This window comes from Phyllostomus discolor, chromosome 1, assembly GCF_004126475.2.
Source record: "Phyllostomus discolor isolate MPI-MPIP mPhyDis1 chromosome 1, mPhyDis1.pri.v3, whole genome shotgun sequence".
NCBI lineage: Eukaryota > Metazoa > Chordata > Mammalia > Chiroptera > Phyllostomidae > Phyllostomus > Phyllostomus discolor.
The window spans coordinates 92752486-92766668 of NC_040903.2; positions in this window are offsets into that span (position 1 = coordinate 92752486).

Consider the following 14183-nt stretch of genomic DNA (forward strand, 5'->3'; position numbering starts at 1 on the left):
GTGGTCTTCTGTATGTATAATTCTTTCTTTTTCAGACCTTGAGTCTGGGTGATACTTAAAAACTTAAGGAAATAAAATCCAATGAGAATTGCCTGTGTATTAATATAAATTTCATAATGTTTTGAGCTGAGAAAACCAAGGAAATTCCATTTCCTGACATATGGGCTCACAGGGTATTCTGAAGATTAATGTATCTCTTTCATGGCACTAAGGTACATTTAGAGCACTAAAGAAGTCATTTACTAAATGGTGCCCTTGGGACTTGAAAGAGTTAATGTACCTGTCACAAGGTGAGCAATGTACTCACAAATGTACGCAAGAACCAGTACTGAAGCTTGTAAAGAACTGTGAGAATGTGGGTTAAAAGCAGTGGCTAGCCCATACCTTTATTATTCATCACTACAATCTTTAATTAATGTATTTGCTGGTGTTCAGTAGGTGCCTTATAAAAGTTCAGGCAAATGAGAATTTTCTCACTTTTAAAAGTGAAAACATGAGGTGCTACGAACATTGATCAGAATAAAAATATTGTAAATGTGTAAATGCTATCTAAATGGCTTGGATCTCTAGAATAAGGCAAATTATTGAAAAGCAGACCTTCACTCCAAAATGTTTTTCTCCCAAATTAAAATTGGGATGACATTGAACACTCTGAAGATTTTTTTCTAAAAAATTGTATTTTTAAAGATAATTCTAAGCAAAAAACACAATATGTAATATTAGGTGATAAAGTAATGATATAAAGCTGAATATAGAATATAATCACAATTTTATTAAATATGTAAGATATAAAAACCTAAAGAAAATATAACAAAGTATTAAAACCTTTATCTATAAAAAATCTTTACTTCTGGGTATTAGGATTACAAGTTGTGGTTTTATTTTCATATATATATTCTGTTTTCTCTACATTTTCTGCAATAAACCCACCTGTAAGACTTTTCTTGAGAGAGTTAATGTTGTTGAGAAAATGTGATAACAGGTTACTACTGGTGACCTTTACATGTTAAATAATGTTGCCATTTTCCTTTTGTATCTGAAGAAATTTGAGAATCACTCTATGCATGTGGGTTTGCCAAAAACAAAACGTTGGGTCCTTCTCGGAGATCCATGGAGAATGCAGTTACTCCTCACTGCCTGCTCCAAGTTTCTTGCTATGGAAGTTGGACACAAAGAAGAGGGAAATCTCTGAACCTAGATTGATGGCGGACCTAAAGCTTCTTGCCCCACACTTTTTCTCAATCTTCTTACCCTCACTAGGTGATAAAATCTACACACCTGTCTCGATTTCCATTTACATGCTAAAAACAACAATGCATATTTTTACAGAACACTCTCCAGTTTTCCCTATACAAATATACAGACAAATAGATGTACTTAGTATTCACTATAAAATGAGTACAACTTTTAACTGAACTCAAAGCTTCCCTAAAGTTTCTCCTCTTTTTGTTGTTTCCTTACTCAGAGAATGACATTGCCATCCTCCCAGGGGTCCAAAGTTGAAATAATGAAGCCATGCTTGACTCCCGGTATCTCCATTGCATAAATATCTCCCACGTATTTCTCAAATCTTTTTATTTCTTTTGAACTCATTCTTATAACCCCTGTCAGTGTTCTCAATTTATGTGACATAAATTAATATAACAACCTCTGGAACTCTCCCTTCATCTGGCCTCCTCTTTCCATATCTGTCACCCGTATCACAAGAAGAGTCATATGAAGTCATATTTCAGGCATCTATTTATCTGTTATTGCAAGTCTAAGCTCTTTCCACTAAACTTTTTGCTATGTATTGTAACAGGGCAACTTGGCCAGTGTTTTAATAATATTAAAACCTGAGCCTGCAGGGAGCCAGGGAGATGGGTGTGACTCTAACCTGTGATACTGTGTAGCCAGAGGGGCTTCCTACATCTGCAAGAGAGGCTTGGAGGCAGCTTCTGTGTCATGAGGCCAAGCTCGCCTGGACTAACAATGGCAGGTGAGAAAGGCAGAAGAAACCAGACTACTGGCATGTGTAGCCGATTGTGGGAGGAGTCAGAAATGGGGTTATGGGGGAAGATCCAGCTGGGATTTAAACCCCCAGTATGGCAGTCATACTGGAGCTTAACCACGCAGTTTTGGGAGCGGAGAGGAGGCTCCTTTGACCATGTGGCTTAGGAAGCAGGAACGCAAGATGTAACAGCCATGTGGAACTCTCTTTTAGGGGTTTGAAAGGATGTAGAAAAATTCCTCAGCTTGCCATTAGGATGAGGTTTTGGATTAAGAAGGGGAGACTAGCCAAGCTACAGACTTCTATTTTCTTTTCCTGAGATACGGTACCCCTGACTGACTTGGTTTGGCAAGGGGAGGCAGAACTGTGTGTGTTTGCAGGTGTTTTAAAGGGACTTTGGGGTTTAATGGCAACCTTCCACTATTATTCTAGGTCTGTATAACTTTTGAATAAATATTCTTTTCCTTTTCACCAAACTGGCGTTGAGAGCCACAGTTCATATCAGTGGTGGACAAAAAGAACCATAAAGTAACAAGACCCTCAGGGATGGGGAGGGGGCTCTTTTTGTCACAATATGATATGGACATTAGGGAAAGCTTTAATCATGTATTTGCAACATAATAATAACAATAATAAAATAAAATAAAAAATAAAGGTAGGCTTCTAATTAAATATAGTAGGCTGAACTTACTGCATTAACTTTCATCCCTTCCCTAAACTCCACAACAATAAACTAATAGAATTATAATTTTTATCTTCTTGATATAAACTCAAAAGAACAAATAATATTTACAATAAACTACCTGGAGAAAATGATAACTGATAAGTAGAACTGAGAAAGCTGCATGCTATGTCAGCAAGATTCTAAGAAGCAAAATACACACAGAGTCCTTCCCAAGGAGTGAAATGAACAGCACCAAGTACTTCTGGAAGTAAGGGTCAAGATTAAGCTATAATCTAATGAATTTGGGAGAAGTCTTTCTAAGAAACAGTTAAAATATTTTTTCATTGATCCTCTCCCCTCTTTGCATCAACTGGTCCTCAATGAACACTAGATGTTTGTATTAATTTGCCCCTAAAACTGAAGGATGCCCACTTTGGTGTGGGTCCTCCATGCTAAGCAATATACTGTGAACTTAAAGAGATAACACATTTAAAATTGAACAAGTAAATTGTTCCCCCTCGTTGTACACAAAGTTTAAAAGCAAAGAATTAGACGTAACTAATCATAATATTATATGACAAATTCTGTTATATAGCTATGAATTAAATGCAAATAATCTCTATAGTAAGGACCACAAGGAGAGGATTTTTGAGTTTAGCCTCAGAGGATATTGAACTTTGTAGAAATTTTAGGAAGGATCACAAAGGAGCAAAAATATTCAAATTTTAAGTAGGTCTACATAATAATGTTTGTGCTTATTATAAAAATGTTGGTAAACTGTAGGAACAAATAAACTGCCCTCCAAAAACACTTGTGCCACAGGTGCCAAGCACATAGAAAACTCTGGAGAAGGGATATTGCAATGACTCACTCGCTCACTCACTCAGACATTCACTGCATCACTCAATTCCAATGATCACCTTTAGTACTAACAACAATGTTGTCTATCCAAAGAAGAGTAGGGAGCCCAGAAAGTGTTCTAGTGGCTCAGTGCACTTCATGGCAAAACTGGAAACAGTGCCCATACACAGTTTCCTGCCACATGTGAATCCTCAGTGTATCTAGAATTATTTTATTTATTACCAATTTGTACTTAATATCACAATGGTAGATTTTTAAAATGTTTTTGTGACTTCCAAGTAGACTGTTAGCTCTTGAATGGAAAAGCCAGGAGTCTTTTGGTCTGTACCTTGCAAAATGCTTGAACGTATTATGGATAAAAGTTGAATGACAAATTTGATTCTAATTCCAATATCAATTTTTTTCATTCTTCCTTCCTTGTAAGGTTCTTTCTTGTCAATTCTTATATTACAAGGGCTGTGCTAGGGTCTCTGCCAAATATCCCAAATATTGGTCTCAGATTCTTGTCTTGCTCACCTCTATCTTCTGGGAAACTAGAAATGAGATTTGGAATTCTAGTCCTCAAAATTGCTAGGAAATATTAACTGCCACACTTAGTATACTACCACATCCCTTTATTTGCACAAAACGATACTACTACACCTCTTTATTTATTTCTCATGTTCATGAAAATGTCACCAGGCAGTGGCTTTAGTTGAATGCCCCCTATGTGCTAACCACTTACAGAAGTTGTTTGCTGAGGCTGCCATAACCACATACCACACCCTTGGTGCTTAAACCACAGAAATAGAATCTTACAGTTCTAGAAGTTCAACATCCAGGTGTTGTAAGGTTGGTTTCCTCTGAAGACTCTGAAGGATGGATCTCTTTCTAGGTTTTGGTGGTTTGTGGCCATCAGCTGTGTTTCTTAGGTTGTAGGTATATCACTCCAATCTATATCTTTATTTTCAAATGGCATTCTTCCACATAGCCTTTTTTTGTGTGTGTCTCTGTGTCCATATTTGTCCTTTTTATAAAATCAGTCACCTTGGATTAGAACCTAACCTAATGACCTTATTTTAATTGGATTACCTGTATAAAGATCTTATCTCCGAATTAAGTCACAGTCTGAAGTACTGGGAATTAAGCTTCAACATATGGATTTTCAGGGGACACAGTTCAATCCATAACAATGCTCATTGTCTGAAGAGCATTATGCTGAAATTCTCTAGACTGAGGGCATACTGGGCACATTTAAGAGTGAGGTTATCAGTTTGAAAAATTTGCAGATAAGGTACTTCCTCTTCACCAGACTCCATGAATCTTGTGGTTACGGATAGGATTAAGCCTTCTCAGCAGGAGCTTAAATGTGCTTTCTTTAGAAAATGAGAGTAGCACAGGAGAAAAATGAACTAATAACAGAGGTTCTCTCAAGAGAATGGCCCAAAGAATTATTATAATCTGACACCCACCATTCACTAGAGTCACTAGGTTCACACAGGTGGAGCTTCTAATCAGCATTTAGTTGTCCAGCTCTTAAATCCAGAGAGTCAAAGATCATCAGACTCTGGAAAATCCTTTACTAACAAAGACAGAAACTAAAACAAATAAACAAATATCAAAATACAAATAAAAACTTGGACAATTGAGTGGAAATACAGAAGACAAGACTTCAAAAAGTTCTAAGTGCAGGGTTTGAGAGGAGCTACAAAAGTGCAGTGGGAGATACTTTGGCGGATGATGGAGCTTTTCTGTGTTATGACTGTGGTGGTGGATATAAGACTATGCACTTGTCAAAACTTGCATACTCTAGACCACAAAGAATAAAGTTTATTGTATGTAAGTTTGAAAAGTCACCAGAATGTAAGTGAAATCCAGAATAGAATATAAACTGTAACAGATGCATCTAACTGCATTACATATGAATAATACCACCAGACTGAAGGAGTTGGTTCGTGTCCACTAAAAATGATATCTTGAAGTCCTTGTCTCCAGTCCCTATGAATGTGACCTTATATGGAAATGGGGTCTTAACAAAGATAATCAAGATAAAATAAAATAATTAAGCCCTAATCCAATGACTGGTGTTCTTGTGAGAAGGGGAAATTTCTACTCAGAGACAGATAATCACAGAGGGATGATGATTTGAAGATACCAGGGAGAGGACGGTCGTATCACCAGACTGATGAACCCACAAGCCAAGGAACACACAGATGGCTGGCAAACACTGTAAACTAGAAGAGGCAAAGACAGGTTATCCCCTAGGGCCGTCAGAGAAAGCATGGTCCCACAGTCACCTTGATTTCAGACTTCTAGTGTCTAGAACTGCGAGACAATACATTTGTTTTAAGCCATTCAGTTTTTGGAACATTGTTATGGCATCCCTAGGAAGCTAATGCAGTACTTTACTTTGGAAAATAACATTCTGACTGGATTCTATAAGGCTAATAACAAAAAGAAAACAGTGCACAGCATTGTACTTGAGTTAACAAATCTGTTTCTTTCAGGAGCAGTAGTATGGATTAGAATTTAGGAACTACTTCACAGGTATAATAGAGTTGAACAAATAAATATATTATAGATAATGTAGGGTGAGACTTCTTATTTTGTATAAAGATGTTACATATATGGAAAGAAGAAAAGCTAGATGAATGCTGATGTTAGATTAAAATTGGAGTTCTGAGCTATCAGTATAAATTAATGCTTATAAATAGTATATATACACATATAGATAGATAGATGATAGATAGATAGATAGATAGATAGATAGATAGATAGATAGATAGATAATAAATAGATAGGGAAATATAGATGTGTGTGTGCATGGTTTAATATACAAACAGGTGACCCTTGAACAATGCAGGGGCTAGGGGACCCAATTCTTCCACCAATCCTCTCAGTCAAAAATCTGTGTAGAACCTTTGACTCCCCAAAAACTTAACTGCAGTTATCCCTCAGTATCTGTGGGGAAATTGTTTCCAGGAACCCCTATGAATATTAAATTCCATGGGTGTTCAAGTCCCTCATATAAAATGGCTTAGAACAATGCATGTAGTCAGCCCTCTGCATTTGCTGGTTTTAATCCATGGTTGGTTGGATCTATGGATGTGAAACCTGGGCATACAATGGGAGGTCTGTACATTTATTGAAAAAAAATTCCACGTGTAAGTGGACCTGCACAGTTCAAACCTGTGTTGTTTGAGAGTGAACTGTACATATATGTTCAAGGTCTGTCCACTGAGACATCCTAGAAGCAATGGTAGATTTAGGGCCAAGATTTAGTTTCTAAATATGCTTATTCAATCAGTGTAAACACAAAATGAGCCTGGAAAATCTTGTTGTGCTTTCTGTGTACTTTGTGTATTTTTTGAAGTAAGGAAGTACTCAAAAATAGGTGGATGTCTGCTGAAAGGTCACTAAATCCAATCCAAAACAACTGCCTAGGACCAACCCTAGAACAATTAGAGCAAGAAAATGAACACTTATAATACTGGATTAAACACAAAGAATGGAATAAGTGTCCATGGGTCTACAGTCATGTAAATAAATAAGTAGATAAGTAAAAAGTAGAAGAGAAGACACAACTCTTTCTTACAAAATAATTCCGATTAATAGATGTAGAAGGCATGGGGAATATAAAAATCACAATTGGACATCACAATAACAATGATTGTCAACAATATCTACCCATAACTATGGAAGATAAAAGTAAGATACAACTGTTTGACATGAAACAGGATATTATAGCCTCAAGATATCCCCCCTAAAACGTTTTTAATACAAAGATGAAAAAAATGAAACTAGGCCATACTTTTACAGTGGATATAGAGGCAGATACCTCCTTATCCAAGCTATCAAGGTAAACATCAGTATCAGACCTGTCAATATGAGGCATTGCTAATACAAAATACTGAGAAGGGCACGTGACCTTGACAGCTTTCTCCAAAATCCACAGCCTCAATCTAATCATATGAAAACATCACACAAACACATACTGAGTATTATGTTACAAAACAATTGATCAATAATCTTTAAAAGTTAAAAAAAAGGCCAAGGAAAGACTGTCACAGACTAGAAGAAAGTAAAAAGACATGGTGATTAAATGATTAAGTGCCATATGGGATGCTGGAAGAGAAAAAAGTCATTAGAGAAAATAATTTTGTTAACTTTGAATAAAGTTAGTTTATAGTATTTTATCAAGATTAATTTCTCAGTTCGAACATTGTGTAATGGTTATGCAAGATGTGAGCATTAGGGGAAAATGAGTGCAGGTGAATGAGAATACTTAGCACCATTTTTGTCACTTTTCTGTAAATCTACAAAATAAAAAATTTAAAAAAGAAAAGTGCTAATGATATTCTCAAAGGGATAAGAAAATATATTGATTCATGAAATGAGCATAATACTATAAGAATAGCATTTATAGAACAAAATACTCTTTGAAAATTAAAATCATGAGAGTAGATAGACTCAGTAAAAGTTTTATAGACAAAGTTGAGGAAATCTCCTGGATGGTAGAAAAACTGATCAAGAGAAAATAGTGGGGAGAGAATAAGAAAATTAAAAGAGGAGTTCAAAAGATATAACACCCAAGAGAGAAGATAGAATAAGAAATTATCATATTATTATCAAAATAATTTCGGAAAATGTCCTAATTAAAAGATTCACAGAATGCCTTTGTTTATATCAGTACAATTTCACAGATATTTATTTTATTTATTGAATTATAAATGCATGGTACTACATCAGCTGAAAATAGATTAAAAAAGACACATTAATGTGAAATGCCAGAACACTTGAAGCAAAGAAAGGTTTTCAGAGAGAAAGAGAAAAAAGTCTTATTATAAAGGTTGAATATGTAAGAACCTTTTATTCTTATTGGACTTTTTAGTAGCAACACTGTAAGCTAAAATACAAAAGCTTTTCATCATAATACAACTTTCAAATTAGAATCTAAGCAAGATAAATTATACAGTTGTGAAAGCAAAATATTTTTTGATACAGGAAACATCTCAAATATTTACCTCTAATACACTTGTTTTAGAAATTCATAGGAGGATATACCTCATCAAACAAAGGAAATAAATCTGGAAGTGGAATTCATATAGAGTTGACCAAAAATGGCTTTGGTTATATTGGGGTAATGGGGAAATCAGAAGTATATATATGTGATCTAGAGGCAGCTATATGAAAGAATGAAATCCTAATCCTTCACCATGAGAGTTCAATGACAATTCTTACTATGTTAAAATATAAAAATAACAAAAACTGCAAGGTTTAGAAGTATGAAAGAAAATATTAAAATAATAACTTCAAAAAGTCAAATTTAGTAGCCTTTATGGTGTAATAAAAACACAAATATAGAGTTTTTAAACCTCAAAACAATGTTCCTGAAGAATCCTCACAAGTATTAAAAATTTGATAAAAAAGGAAATAACTAATTGGTTTCCAAATTTTAAAAAAATCCAAAGCAGCATATATTATTTTGGGGATATTTACTACATGCTACATGTTGTTCTTAGTACTTCACATTTATTAACTTAATGATTAATTTAAAATTTTTAATAAACTTGACATTATGTTAGAAGAAATTGTTATGTACCCAAAGTCACACAGTGAAATGGCAGTGACAGAGTGTGAACTCAGTCAGTCTGCAGAGCACACACTCCTAACAACAACACCCTGAAGTCTCCCATGTGATAGTCTATTAGCAGAATGCTGCTGTCGTGTGGACAGATACCTGGGGTGGTAGAAGACCCACATCTGGGTCTATATTCTGACTCTACCAGTTACCAACTATGAAGCTTTCTACAAGCCATTCGATTTCTATGACTTCAACTTTCTCATCTGTACCGAGAATAAATTCCTCTAAGTGCTGATGTTAGAAAGAAATAAAGTTATGCAAAGTCAAGCATAGGAACAAACTGATATAAAGTCAACATAAGGAATCGCACATTATAGGCACTCAATATATGTTAACTGATTTGAATTAGATTACTGAAATGGATATGAAGTTCAATGTTATATTAGTGCACTTGTAATTCTAAATTCTACTTATTGCTCCTTCAGGTTGTTGAAGGAATAGCCCTGTTAGTTTAAGGAAAGTTAAACCATGCACATCTTGTGATGATTGAAAGTAGATGGTCTAAATTTTCTTACATATATATTATTTTTCTTAGCATCACCTGAGGGCAATTATTAGTCAAGGCATCATGATATCTTTCACATTTTTTTTCAAAATGCTCCTTTTCCAAAAATAGTTTGTTGTTTGGAATTAATTCATGCATCTGACTTAATTGCACTTGTTAAAATTATCCTCTGGTTGTTCTGAATGAATAATAAATTCAGTCAATACTTTTGCACTCCAGGGATGAAATTTTGACAACTTCAAAGTAAATTTGGTTTTAAATAATCAGAGTCTACAAAAGTTATTGTAGAAGAGCAGCATTTAAGTTTTCAGGCTATTAAGACATTTTCATCATATTGGAGCATTTCCCAAGTGTCCAGAGAAAGAATTGTGCCTCAGGGTTGTAGTGAGAAAAAGGTACTCCATTATGATAAAATATTTGGAATACTGGGTTAAAGTAAGAGAGATTTCTTTTCTATGAGACTTTTCAAAGCCTCTAATATAGTAGCTTATATGTGAATCTATAATGGGGAATAAAAAGTACACTATTTCCCAAAATTAATTTGACCATGAAATCACTTTTGTTTTATTATGGTTGTTTGTTTGTTATTTGCTTCTGAAGCTTTCTTGAAAAACACTTTTTCTAGAAAACAAGAATGAAAGACCTAACTAATAGTAGTAAGAGGGTTGATGTTGGTTATTCAACTTTTTTATTTTCCTATTTTATTTTTAGTCCTTTCTTACCTATTCCTATTCCATAAAGCTGATATTTCTCTCTATTTCTCTCTATAACAGTAAGGGGTTTTTCCATTAATTACTCTTTATAACTTAATGTTTCTTTCATAAGTATTTTATATCAATAGAAAGAAAAAATCAATACAGAAAGCTAATGTGTAACTGAGTTGACATATAGTTGTATATAAAACTCAGTTAATATGAAAGCAACTTTTATTAACAATTATTCCCACATTTGTAATTCCAAATGTTAAAATAGTGTTGAATAATGGTTCAAAGTGTAGGTACTGAAGTGGGGTTTGGCATTAGGTCTGGGTGCGCAGCTTTCCACAGTTGGATTTGGCAAGTGCTGTGAAACAGAGATGGGGATCTGGTGTACTTCCTCATTTGGGTGGAGGAAGTTTTGAATTTCCCCCCCCGAAGAACATTTCCTCCTCAGAGAATGAATGGAACAATGTACGATATAATTTGTCTCTAGAAAAGCAAATTTATTTAAAACTTTTTATATAGTAAATAAAAAAGTTAATATAAGAAACTTGATTATGGAGTTTAGTAGTGAGTTCCTAACTTCCCATAATTGGAGTAGTTACTTTCTGACTTTTGAAATATGAAAAATGAAAAAAATAATCATTTAAGTGGTAGTAACAAATTATTATTATATTTAGAAGTATACTTGATCCTAAACTTACATACAAGTGGATATTCTAGGCAATTATCTGGGCCTATTGTGATAGGAAAAATGTTCAAAATGGCCTATCAATAAAATGACAGATTTTATATGATGTATAGAATGGACCCTGTATCTAGTCAAATATCTATAACTTTGAGGACATCCTCAAAATGATCTGTAGATAAAGTGCTACCCCAAATATCTAGCCCAGTCTTCTCCTTCTTATATTCCTTGCTGTAGCAATAAAAGTTAACAGCAGTAATGGGAGCAGTGTTTTCCTTTGTCTTGGTGACACTATAACTTAATACTACAGTCTCTCTCTCTCTTTTATTTTCCTGCTGGACAAATAAAGCTAGAACAGAAATCCCTACAGAAAGTGCTAGGTTTCAAGAGCAGGAAAGACATTTTGATATTAAGCCTCTGAGATAAACATAACAATAACAATATATATACTTCACATTTTCTTCATATAGGTTCTTTTTACAGCAAAAAAAACAAGGTGTTTTATAAATTTGGCTTAATTATTTCTAATGTACGATATTTGTAGAAATGTGTCATTGATTCCTTGATTTTATTTAATCTCCTGCATATAAATATCCTGGCCATTTTTCCTCTATAAAGAAAATATATCCTTCAACAAGTACTGCTCATTCATCATCATCCTTCTTCACATTTAAAGTTTAACTAATAGCAAAAAGCTACTACTGCATGGCTAATTTCACAATGTAAGCAGATGTTGTTAGAAGGACGTCTTCCACTGTTAGCCTCTGGCTCCTGTGACTGCTCTCCAAAGAACGGGAGGAAGAAACAATTTGGAGAACACAAGATGCTGTGTGCTGGGGGCACCAGACATAATAACTATTTGGGAGCCATTAAATTATAAGTGTCTATGAGTGTGACACATAATCTATCTTTTAAATGTATTTCAACTACAGATCACCTTTTATAAATATCATTTCTCATCATGAAATAACTAATATAATTTAACCCACATTTGTAGTTTTAATTTATGTCCTCTATGTAATTAGTTTAATTTAATTGACAGTCTTTAGTTGGAATTCTTTCCATTTAGCTAGAAAGCACAAAGATTAGCGTGTGGGTCCATAAATGTAAAATAATGAGTAGCAGCCTTGGGGTTTATTTTAACTTTGCATATGTGGGAACAGATGAGATGAATATGGCCCCCACCTTTGGGGACACATGTATAAAAATGCCTGAAAATCCATCCCTAAAACTGGGTATTATTCAGGATTTATATTTCATTGAAGCAAAAACCTATTAAATTATGCATCAAGATGATCATAAACATGATTCATATACATCTGTGGTTGATTGCAAAAGATGGCCACAAATGATCCCTATTCCTTATATGCGTGCTTCTTTGCTATGTGACTAGTACCTTTTCAGATTAAGAGGTAGTGACTACATCCATTTCTCTTTAAGTCCAAGCTTGCCTTGAGATTTTCTTTGACCACTAGAGTGTGGTAAAAGTGATGCTGTACCACTTCTGGAACTGGGCCTCAAGAATATTTACAGATTCTGCTTCAAACCTCTTAGAACACCCTGTAACTCTGTAAAGAAGTCTGGGATAGACTCCTGAAGGTGAGAGACACTGGGAAGAGAGACCCAATTAACAATGCACCAAATGCCCAACTGTGTGCGAAGCTACTTTGGACCATCTGGCCTTACTAGAGCCAACAGATGACTGTAGCTGAATACATAACTCAAGTGAGACTAGCAAAAGAACCACCAAATGAACCCAACCCAATTGCCAACTCAAAAAATTATGAACAAACAGTTGTTGTTTAAGTCACTAAGTTTTGGTATGGTTCATTTTGTAATAATAGATTATGAGATGATGGCATTTACCAAAGGCTTAATACATAGAATCTCTTACAATCACCTGAGTTAAAGATATTATTCTCTGTTCTTTACATAATTTGTAAAGTATATGGTTATGATGTTCTAATTTAGAATCCAATAAAGAAATTGAACCAGCTAATGCCATATATTGGATATCATTTAAAAATAATTTTCTGAATGAATGTTTCACATCACTGACTCTTTCTGGTTTCTTTAGACTCAACAAAGTTTTCTTCATATTAAATATATAGTTTGCTTTTCCCTCTGGTTAAGTATATTACCCTGAAATCTACTCAATGAATTTCATTATATTGTTACAGAATGTGTTCCTTTGGGACACTCCTGTCTTCTTTAGAGTTCTGTTCACATTACTTAGTTCAGTGTCATTAGCATTCTGTCATCAAGGTCATTGTCTAAACTGAGTAGAGGGTAAACCTGAGGAATAATTCTTAGTTCTCTTCATTCAGCAGACTTATCAAGAATATTTTCTCTCTGTGGAACACCTTGCCTGGATGTGACACAAAAGTATACTATATGCATTATGCCTGCAATGAATAGAGCCCCACTTCAATACGCATATTCAGTACAGACATCTTACTTAATTGTTTGTGTGTGTGTGTCCTCTTCAAATTATATTGGATGGAACTCTTGATCTACAACATGGATATCCTTTACTGTAATAAAAATGCTATCTCCTAGAAAATCCACCGTTAGGCCAGGTCTAAGACTTTACGAATTACACTTCTTGGATAGGGATGCAAACCATAATCAGAATCAAGTATATATATAACACTGGAATTAATGATTTGTCTTACTAGATCCTTCAGAGAACCCTTTTGCACTGTCCAGACAAAATTTATATTTTTTCTTATTTGGTAGCATGACTGTACCATCTAAAACAAATAACCACTCCCTGGGAAGAAGCTCCTGATTTATTCTATAAAATTATATATTAATTAGAACCCCAAGAAAAAAATAGGTTGCATGATTGCAGGAACAAAGATAGTTTCATAGAAGGATGGTTTGCAGAGCTGGAGATAAGATGAAGCCATTACTGTCCCCAGGTCTGAGGCCAGCAGGACTGAGGTCTAATGGAACTGGACAAGAGCTGCAATCATGGAAAATTGAGCCACTGCTAATATAGTAGTTGTACATGAAGAAGGAATGGATTTGAATAAAGATCCTAGATACCTTTTCCTTAAGATTTCTCATTTCTAACTGATTACCCCATTTATGGAGTCCAACCAGAAGCCAGAGGGCAAAGCAGCCCTGGACCCTTGGAGCACTGTAAAGA